Consider the following 10,656-nt stretch of genomic DNA (forward strand, 5'->3'; position numbering starts at 1 on the left):
GGGGATGGTGGTGCCTCCTGACCAGAAAGTGATTTGAGCTACAAGGACTAATCAGGCAATGCAACCTCACGGATGTAAATTCAGTTTAGATGTAGTGTTGCCATGGTCGCCACGTCTCCCGAAAGGCCTCCTCCCTTTCGTACAAGGTGGCAGTGAGATCCTCCATGTTTCTTAGTTTGTTCACCTTGGCAAACCACAGGGATTTTGTTGGTGGAACCTCCGATCTCTAGCGCAAGGGGATGCATGCCTTGGCGGTGTTTAATAGCTGAATGGTAAGGGAGGCTTTATATTTCTTGATGGGTCACTTAGAGAGGTGCAGCAGACAGGCCGTGGGATCCCCCTCCAGGGTGACATCAGTCAAGTGCTTGATCGTGCGTGCCACCTCCAGCCAGTAGGGTTTGATTTTGGGGCAATCCCAGAAGATGTGCAGCATTGTTCCCTCCTCCAAACCACAACACCAGCAAAGACTAGGGACCCGCGGGATGAAGCAATGCAGGGAAGTGGGCACTCTGTACCATCGGGACATGATTTTATAGCAGGTCTCTTGGACTGGCGAAGTGAAGGATCTTCTCCCGCTGTGAGTCATTAAGTCATGCCTAAAAATAGGATTTAGTTGGCCGGGTGGAAAGTCTGGATTACCCAAGATTGGTACAATGGGGGAGGGCATCGGGGACACTGAGGAATGTCAAAAGGCATCGCTGACCATCCGTGTGGTGCTGCCTAGCGTGGGATGGTCAGTGAGGTCCTTCGGCAGAGAGGTGGCGATCCATGGTCAGCTCTTGGCCATTCCATCAGAGTCCTCCAACTCCATCGCCATCCACTGTTTGGCCCCTGCGTGGCAATGCCAGTTGACCACTCTAGTAAGATAGGCTGCCCTGTAGTATGCCTTTATGTCTGGGAGGCCGACTCCTCCCCTATGCTTTGCCAAGTGGAGGAGTTGCAGTCTGATCAAGGCGGTCATCTTAATGGCATTGCATCGCCTGAACCATGTTAAAGTAAGCGAATGCCAGTGGTGGAGATCTGTTTTGAGACGAAGAAGAACTGGGGCAAAGTTCTGAACACTATATGTTGTAGAAATTGAATAGGCACAAAGAAAGCAGTCATAGCAATGGTAAAGTATACAGTTCTTCAGATAGATAAAGAAATGTTTATAAGAAAGTTCGTTTTCCAGCAGTTGTATGATACACACTTACACATTACAGAGTGACAGAGGAGCATTTTCTTTGAGGGTTGGTTGTATTACTGAGTAACATTGCAATCCCTCAAAGTCCCTGCAGATATGACTGTGAGTGGGAAAATTCTAGGCAGAGGAGACACCCAGTAGGGAATCTACTCTTTCTGGCCTCGTCAGGTACCACCCACTATTCTCTTCCTATCGAGCAGGGGCTCTGTCTCTATCTTATTCCCACACTGCAGGCACCCTGAATTGCACAGAATTACGTAATTTAGGGAATTCTCAGTCAATATGGCTTCCCAAATCTCAAGGTGCTTTAGCATCCAATAGGAATCCAACTGCTGACCAACTCAAGATGGCTGCCTGGAGCCCATAGCAGGAGGCAATTATTCCTTAAAGGAGAAGTCCAGCCTGAGCTTGTTTGGCTGGGCTTCTCCTAATGGTCACCGGAGTGCAATTCGTTTTGCACTCCTGTGACCCATTTTCACCAGAGAGCGTTCTGAAGTCCACTCACTGTAATCAGTCCAAGCACCGTGTCATCAGGATAATGAAGTCTGGATTCGTCAGGTGCCTGGACTGATGCCTGTCTCAGCTTCTCAATGAGCCACTGAGAGACTAAGATGGCCGACCCCCGAGAGAGGACAATCAGCAGCTCCCCTCTCAGGGATCTGGGATAACCGAGCCATCGGCGGTGTTCGATTGCTCGGTTCTCAGTGTAGAGATGCCGAGGGACAGATGCAGCATCGGTCCAATGCTGCTTCCACCTAGGTAAGTATAAAAGGGGAAAAAAAACATACTTCTCTTTTAAGGGGCTCCTTCATGTTGAAGGAAATACTGTAGCCTATGTCTGCCTACAAGTTAAGATCTTTTTGTCAAAGTAAGCAGTCCCCTTATAACTATTGTATCAACACAACACACAAGCATAACACACTCAGATATATAACACACATATGCACATATTTTTTGTTCATGCCAATGGATAACTTAGGACAGTGATTCTCAACCTCGGTCCTCAAGCAACCCCAACAGAGGGTTTCCTTTTGATGTTCATTTAAAACACATGAAAAGTGTAGGACATCCTAAAAACAAGATCTCTGGGGGTACCTGAGGTTGGGAACCACTGGCTTTGGAGATGCAAGCTCATGGTCATGATCAGGTGAGGCCAAATGACAATTTAACCTAGAGACTGGAGGAAACCAGAGTAGATATATGTCAGTGCTGGACCCTCAGGAATATTATTTCAATAAATTCTATCCAAACACTAAATGTATATTGTTATCTTTTGTTATACATCTCCAATGTCCCTTATCGATAAGTGAAGTATTTATCCTTGACACAAACATACTATGGGTTATAAATTCAAAACAGCCAACTCATCAAAATCTCCAACCACATCACTTCCGGTGACTCTCCAGCATCACTAAGTGTAGATTTAGATGAGTTTGCTTTTTTGTCGCAAAACCGGCATACACTACTGTAGACTAAATAATAAGCAGAGGACATTGTTAGTCCGCCCGCAAGTAACCAACAACATAGCTGCCTCCAAGGCGACGACAACTTTTTCCTCCTTATCAACTGTTCTGTCATAACAGCCAAGTTGTCGTGTACCGAATTCGACGAGTTGGCTATTTTGACAGAACAGCAGCACTGATAGGCAGCACTGATGAGGAGGCACTAATAGGTGGCACTGATGAGCAGCACTGATAATCACCCTGATTATCAGTGTAAATATGTGCTGTCAGATAACCCGCAAGTTTGTTAACATGTGATCAGCTGTGATTGGACACAGCTGATCACATGGGAAAGGGCTACTGTGATTGGCCTTTTACCTTGATATGTGATGAGCTGTGTCCGTCTCTTGGCTATAGCGCAGTGGTTGGTAGGTGGTTAATGTTATGCATTAACCGCTTCAGCCCCGGAAGATTTTACCCCCTTCCTAACCAGGGCACTTTTTGCAATTTGGCACCGTGTCGCTTTAACTGACAATAGCGCGGGCGTTCGGTATTGCACCCAAATAAAATTGGCGTCCTTTCTTTCCCAGAAACAGAGCTTTCTTTTGGTGGTATTTGATCACCTCTGCGGTTTTTATTTTTTGCGCTATAAACAAAACCAAAGACCAACAATTTTGAAAAAAAAAACAATATTTTTTAATTTTGCTATAATAAATATTCCCCCAAAATATATAAAGAAAACTATTTTTTTCCTCAGTTTAGGTCGATATGTATTCTTCTACATATTTTTGGTAATAAAAATCACAATAGGCGTATATTGATTGGTTTGCGCAAAAGTTATAGCGTCTACAAAATAGGGGATAGTTTTATGGCATTTTTATTATTATTTTTTTTTTACTAGTAATGGTGCTGATCTGCCATTTTTATAGGGACTGTGACATTATGGCGGACACATTTGACAATTTTGACACATTTTTGGGACCATTGGCATTAATACAGCGATCAATGCTAGAAAAATGCACTGATTACTGTAAAAATGTCACTGGCAGTGAAGGGGTTAACACCAGGGGGCGATAAAGGGGTTAATGTGTTCCCTAGTTAGTGTTCTAACTGAAGGGGGTAGGGGACTGTGCAGGGGAGTTGACAGATCGCTGTTTATTCTCTGTATGAACAGACGATCTGTCTGTTCTCCCCTCAGAGAACCGGAAACTGTGTTTACACACACAGATCCCGGTTGCCAGTGTGTCAGCTGCGATCGCGGGAGCCCGGCGGTGATTGTGACCCCCAGGCAATCGCATCGGTTTGGGAGGCGAGTGTGCCCTCTAGTGGCCACCGGGGCGAAGCGATGTTAAATAACGTTGTTTCGCCCAGCCGTGCCATTCTGCCAGAGTACAACTGCGACGGATGGTCGGCAAGTGGTTAATTTGCATTTCATTTTCAGATAAAATGTTGACGCGCTCATGCCATATTGGACCATATAGTAACAAACAGTACAAGAGCTGCAATAGTTGGCTATTTAATGTGAAAAAAAAAATACTAGGACCACACTGTATACACGGGAAATCAGCCTATTATCAGCTAGATTTGTTTGCGGTTGCAAATGCCAAGCGTGTGCACATCAGCAGACACCTAGGGGGGCTTTTCTAAAACTGGTGCTGTCAGAATCTGGTGCAGCTGTGCATGGTAGCCAGTCGACTTCTAACTTCAAAATAAAAAATTATGTTAGCACTTTTTGGTATATATAGCTGCTAGCAATTAATGCAAATATACAAAACACTATAATAACAATAATAAAGAAAAAGATTTATAACTTCAGCTTGTTCAATTAAGCTTTGACATTTAAACCTGAAACCTGACTGGTTTCTATGCAGAGCTGCACTAAACGTTGCACCATGCAGTTTTAGTAAATAACCCCTATACTGACCAGAAATGCAGATGTCCCTTATGCCGCGTACACACAATCGAATTGTCCGGCGTACTTAGTCCGACAAACAATCCGGCGGATAGTCCGGCGCACTTTCTACCGAACGGACTTGGCAACACACGGACACACAGAAAGTCTGGCGTTTGCTTGCGCAATGACGTACAGCACGTACGACGGGACTAGTAAAAGGAAGTTCAATAGCCAGTAGCCAATAGCTTCCTTTTCGTACTTGCTTCTGAGCATGCGTCATTCTTAGTCCGCCGGACTAGCATACTGACTAACGTATTGTCCGCTGAAACCCAAGTCCGGCGGAAAGATTGGACTGCAAAAATACTTTCTAAGTCTGCCGGACTTTACGCTGAGTAAGTCAGCTGAAGCCCACACACGATCGAATTGTCCGGTGAAATGCGTTTCGGCGGACTAAGTACGCCGGACAATTTGATCGTGTGTACGCGGCATTAGTGATTTACCCCCCTTTCTTGTTTATTTACTATATTATTATTTTTATTAATTATTGCTAGTAGTAGTTTTTAGTAGATTTATACAACTCCAACAATCTGCGCACCGCTTTACATTATAAACGCAGTATGTTTACAATACAATAAAATATAAGATGGTGAAGAGGGCCCTGCTCATAAGAGCTTAAACCAGAGTTCCACCCATTTAAAAGTCAACAGATAAAAAACGTGTAGCTGCCGACTTTTAATAAACATAAAAACAAGGTTTGATCACAAAATCTTGTAATCATTAGACAGCAGTGGTTTGTGGGCGCATTGATAACAGCAACCAAAGGTATCTCAGGAGTCCACGGTGGCTTTAATGCAGCACGGTCTCATCAGGCTCGGTGGCGCCGGTGTCCCGGGGTGGATGTGCAGAGAGCAGGAGGAAATCGTCAGAAAGACGTCACTGGTGTCAGATGGCGGTTAAAAGATTTTGCACGCATTCGGAGCACGCGTGCTCTTTCCTCCGGCAATCTGGTGATCGAATACCATCAAAAGAAGGCTCTATTTGTGTGGAAAAAAGGACATCATTTTTTTTTTTGGGTACAGTGTCGCACAACTGCACAATTGTCAAATGTGCCACAGCACCAGGAGAGGGAGCCCAAGCTGGGTACCTGCAAAAACTAGGTACCCCCCTCTAAAAAAATGACATGCCAAATTTGGAATGTCAGGGGGTCACAAGTACTTAAAGCCGAAGCAGGGGCGGACTGACAACTCATGGGGCCCCCGGACAATAGGAGATTATGTGGCCCTCAGGCAATCAGACATTATGGGGCCACATAGTATACACAAACACACACAAACAGTATACAATCACACAGTATACACAGACATGTTTCTATTGGCTGAGAAGGTACTGGAGAGGTGGGGCAGCTATAATCTCGGGATTTTTAGACCAAAAGGATGCCGGTAAGGGACAATTTAGAGACAGATGTAAAAAAAACACAGGTTTTACTGAGGCTGGAAACCTTGATGGGGCCCCCTAGTGGCACGGGGCCCTCGGGCAGTGCCCGAGTGGCCCAATGGTCAGTCCGCCCCTGAGCCGAAGTTCCATTTTTGAATAGGGTGGGCCAAGTGGCAGTAGGAAAAAGAAAACACTGGGGGTTATTTAATGAAGACAAATCCACTTTGCACTACAAGTGCACACTACAAGTGCAAAGTGCACTTGAAACTGCACCGAAAGTACACTTGGAAGTGCAGTCGCTGTAAATCTGAGGGGTAGAGCTGAAATGAGTGGAAGCTCTGCTGATTTTATTATCCAATCATGTGCAAGCTAAAATGCTGTTTTTTATTTTCCTTTCATGCCCCCCTCGAATCTACAGCGACTTTACTTCCAAGAGCACTTTCAGTGCAATTTCAAGTGCACTTTGCACTTGTAGTTTGCACTTGTAGTGCAAAGTAGATTTGCCTTTAGTAAATAACCACCACTGTGCTTTAGTAAAGTTGATTGGTAGTGTTTTTCTTAGTTTAATAAAAATCACTGTTGTCGCTCATAAAAATACTTTTCAGACTTTAACCACCTCTGGATCTACTGCTTTCAGGAAAAAAAGCTTGCATTTGATCCCGGTATGAAATCTGTAGGAGGTCAATTTGAGGCACATTTAAGTTGGATTCACATTGAGTTTCATTGATGTAAAAAAATAAAAAATAAATGCTGCATGCCAAAAACAACAAACATTAATGTACAGCACTCCAAAAAATCAAATCCATAATTCAAACACTGTATTATAGATTATTCGAAATTTCTTCAAAACTGACAAGGAAATAAAAACACAAACACTGGGGTACTGGTGCTAGCTCTTCCATTGCTCTTATAGATCTGGCAGTAAAAGGATGGAATTTGTTAAAATAAGAGTTTTAAAGAGTAAGCAACGAGGTTATCTTAGTTGAAGCATCAAACAGAATAAGGCAAAAAACATGATGGAGTGGAACAGATAAAGACCTTGATACAAGAGCGATTAGTAATAGCATGAGAGAATAAATGATCATGAAACAAACTTTTTTGTGCGTTAGATTTTTTTAATTTTTTTTTTAAGTGTCAAGATGCAGAATTTAGTTATCACTGGTGGCATGTGTATGAAAATGGGACTATGAGCAAAATAAAAAATGACTGCAGTCAGACACTAATGCCGCGTACACACGATCGGAATTCTCGTCGGAAAAAAATCTGATGGTTTTCTCGACGGAATTCCAATGGAATTCCGCTCAAGCTGTCTTGCGTACACACGGTCACACCAAATTCCGATACTTTAGAACACGGTGACATACAACACGTATGACGGGACTAGAAAAAGGAAGTTCAATAGCCAGTAGCCAATAGCTTCCGTCTCGTAGTTGAATCTGAGCATTCGTGATTTTTGGTGTGTCGGAATTGCATACACACGATCAGAATTTCCGATAGAAAGTTTTTCCGTCGGGAAAATTGAGAACATGCTGTCAATTTTTTTGCTGGCGGATATTTGGACAGCTAAATTCTGAAGGAGCATACACACGGTCGCATTTTCCGATGAAAAGCTTTCTTCGGTCTTTTTCTGTCCGGAATTCTGATCGTGTGTATGCGGCATAACAGTACCATATCAGTTGTTATTTCTCTGAGCCCCCATGTAAGATAGTGGACACTCGGCTTAGTCTTAAATGCATATTTAACTACTTGACCTCTGGAAGATTTACCCTCCTTCATGACCAGGCCATGTTTTGCGATATAACACTGTGTTACATTAACTGACAATTGTGCGGTGATGCAACACTGTACCCAAAAAAAAAAAAAGATGTCCTTTTCTCCCAAAAATAGAGCTTTCTCTGTGTTTTTATTTTTTTATTTTTTGCGCTATAAACACAAAAAGGCCAACAATTTTGAAAAAAAAAAACAACATATTTTTTACTTTCTGCTTTAAAACATATCCAATTAAAAAAAATTTAAAAAATCAAATTTCTTCATTAACCAGTTCCCGACCAGCGCACGCCGATGTACATCGGCAGAATGGCACGGGCAGGCATATTGGCGTACAGGTACGTCTAATCTTTAATGCCGCCCTGCCATCGGTCGGGACCCCCGTGAGACCCCCGTGAGTCCGGTCGCGGGTCCCGCGGACTCAATCACGGACTCGATCGCCGCGGGCATACCCGCGATCGTCTCACGGGGCAGCTGAATGAGGAGATGCCATTGTAAACAGCATCTCCCTGTTCTGCCTAGCAACAAGTGATGCTGATTGGAGCAGAGATCAGTGTTCACCAAATGAAAGCCCAACCCCCCCACAGTTAGTACCAAACCCCTAGGACACACTTAACCCCTACACTGCCACCCACTGGTTAACCCCTTCACTGCCAGTGTCATTTACACAGCATTCACTGCATTTGCATAGAAGTGATTGCTGTATAAATGACAATGGCCCCAAAAATGTGTCAAAAATGTCCGATGTGTCTGCCATAATGTCGCAGTCACAATAAAAATCGCTGTACGCCACCATTACTAGTAAAAAAAAAAATTGATAAAAATGCCATAAAACTATCCCCTATTTTGTAAACGCTATAACTTTTGCGCAAACCAATCAATAATCGCTTATTGGAATTTTTTTTTCCAAAAATATGTAGAAGAATACGTATCGGCCTAAACTGTGGGGAAAAAAAGTTTTTTTTATATATTTTTGGGGGATATTTATTATAACAAAAAGTAAAAAATAATGCGTTTTTTTTTCAAAATTGCTGCTCTATTTTTGTTTATAGCGCAAAAAATTAAAACCACAGGGGTGACCAAATACCGCCAAAAGAAAGCTCTATTTGTGGGAAAAAAAGGACGTCAGTTTTGTTTGGGAGCCCCGTCGCATAACCGCGCAATTGTCAGTTAAAGCGACGCAGTGCCGAATCGCAAAAAGTGGTCTGGTCTTTGGCCAGCAAAATGGTTCGGGGCTGAAGTGGTTAATTTAGGCCAATATGTATTCTGCTACATGTTTTTGGTAGAAAATAAAAATCTCAAGAAACATATATTGTATGGTTTGTGCAAAAGCTTTAGCGTCTACAAACTATGGGATATATTTATTTATTTATTTATTTTTTACTAGTAATGATGGAAAATCACTGACAAGGGTGCAATGATGGACAAGGCTACAGATGGACACTGACAAGGCTGCATTGATGGGCATTTAAATGTAATTTTTTTTCCCTTAAAATTCCCTCCTAAACTTGGGGTGCGTGTTATACGCCGATAAATACGGTATATAAAATCTATATTGTCAAAAGTATTAGGACACCTGGCTTTGCACACACACACATGAACTTTTAATGCCATCCCAGTCTTATGCCGCGTACACACAGTCGGACTTTTCGACGGCAAATGTGTGATGGGAGCTTGTTGTCAGAAATTCTGACCGTGTGTAGGCTCGGACAGTTTCCATCGGAATTTCCATCGTACAAAATTTAAAATCTGGTTCTCAAATGTTCAGACAACAAAATCCATTTGCGTAAATTCCGATTGTGTGTACACAATTCCGACGCACAAAGTTCCACGCATGCTCGGAATCAAGCAGAAGAGCCACACTGGCTATTGAAGTTAATTTTTCTCGGCTCGTCGTACGTGTTGTACGTCGGCACGTTCTTGACGTTCGGAAATTCCATCAACTTTGTGCGACAAGACAAGTTTGAGTCAACATCCATCGGAAAAAATCCCATGGATTTTGTTGTCGGAATGTGCGATCGTGTGTATGCGGCATTAGTCTGTAGGGTTCAATATTGAGTTGGTCCACCCTTTGCAGCTATAACAGCTTCAACTATTTTGGGAAGGCTGTCCACAAGGTTTAGGAGCGTGTCTATGGGAACATTTGACCATTCTTCCAGGAGCTCATTTGTGAGGCCAGGCACTGATGAGGACGAGAAGGCCTGGCTCACAGTCTCAGCTCAAATTCATCTTAAAGGTGTTCTGTGGGGTTGAGGTCAGGACTCTGTGCAGGTCGGTCAAGTTCCTCTGCCCCAAACTTACTCATCCATGTCTTTATGGACCTTGCTTTGTGCACTGGTCCAAATCAATTAGTGGAGGGGGTATTATGGTATGGGGTTATGTTTCAGCTGTTGGGCTTGGTCCCTTAGTTCCAGTGAAGGAAACTCCTAAGGCGTTAGCATACCAAGCAAAATTTTGGACAATTTCATGCTCCCAACTTTGTGGGAACAGTTTTTGGGTGGTCCCATTCTGTTCCAACATGACTGTGCATCAGTGCGTAAAGCAAGGTCCATAAAGACATGGATGATCGAGTTTGGGGTGGAGGAACGTGATTGGCCTGCACAGAGTCCTGACCTCAACCCAATAGAACACCTTTTGAATGAATTAGCATGGAGACTGCAAGCCAGGCATTTTCGTCCAACATCAGTGCCTGACCTCACAAATGCACTTCTGGAAGAATGGTCAAACATATCCCATAGACACACTCCTAAACCTTGTGGACAGCCTTCCCAGAAGAGTTGAAGCTGTTATAGCTGCAAAGGGTGGGCCAACTCAATATTGAACCCTATGGACTAAGCCTGGGATGCCATTAAATTTAATGTGCATATAAAGGCAGGCGTCTCAATACTTTTAACAATATAGTGTATGTTTATATGGAGGTACTGCATATTATTGTT

This window comes from Lithobates pipiens, unplaced genomic scaffold, assembly GCF_037356315.1.
Source record: "Lithobates pipiens isolate NorthernLeopardFrog02 unplaced genomic scaffold, aLitPip1_a1.2 Scaffold_8, whole genome shotgun sequence".
Taxonomy (NCBI): domain Eukaryota; kingdom Metazoa; phylum Chordata; class Amphibia; order Anura; family Ranidae; genus Lithobates; species Lithobates pipiens.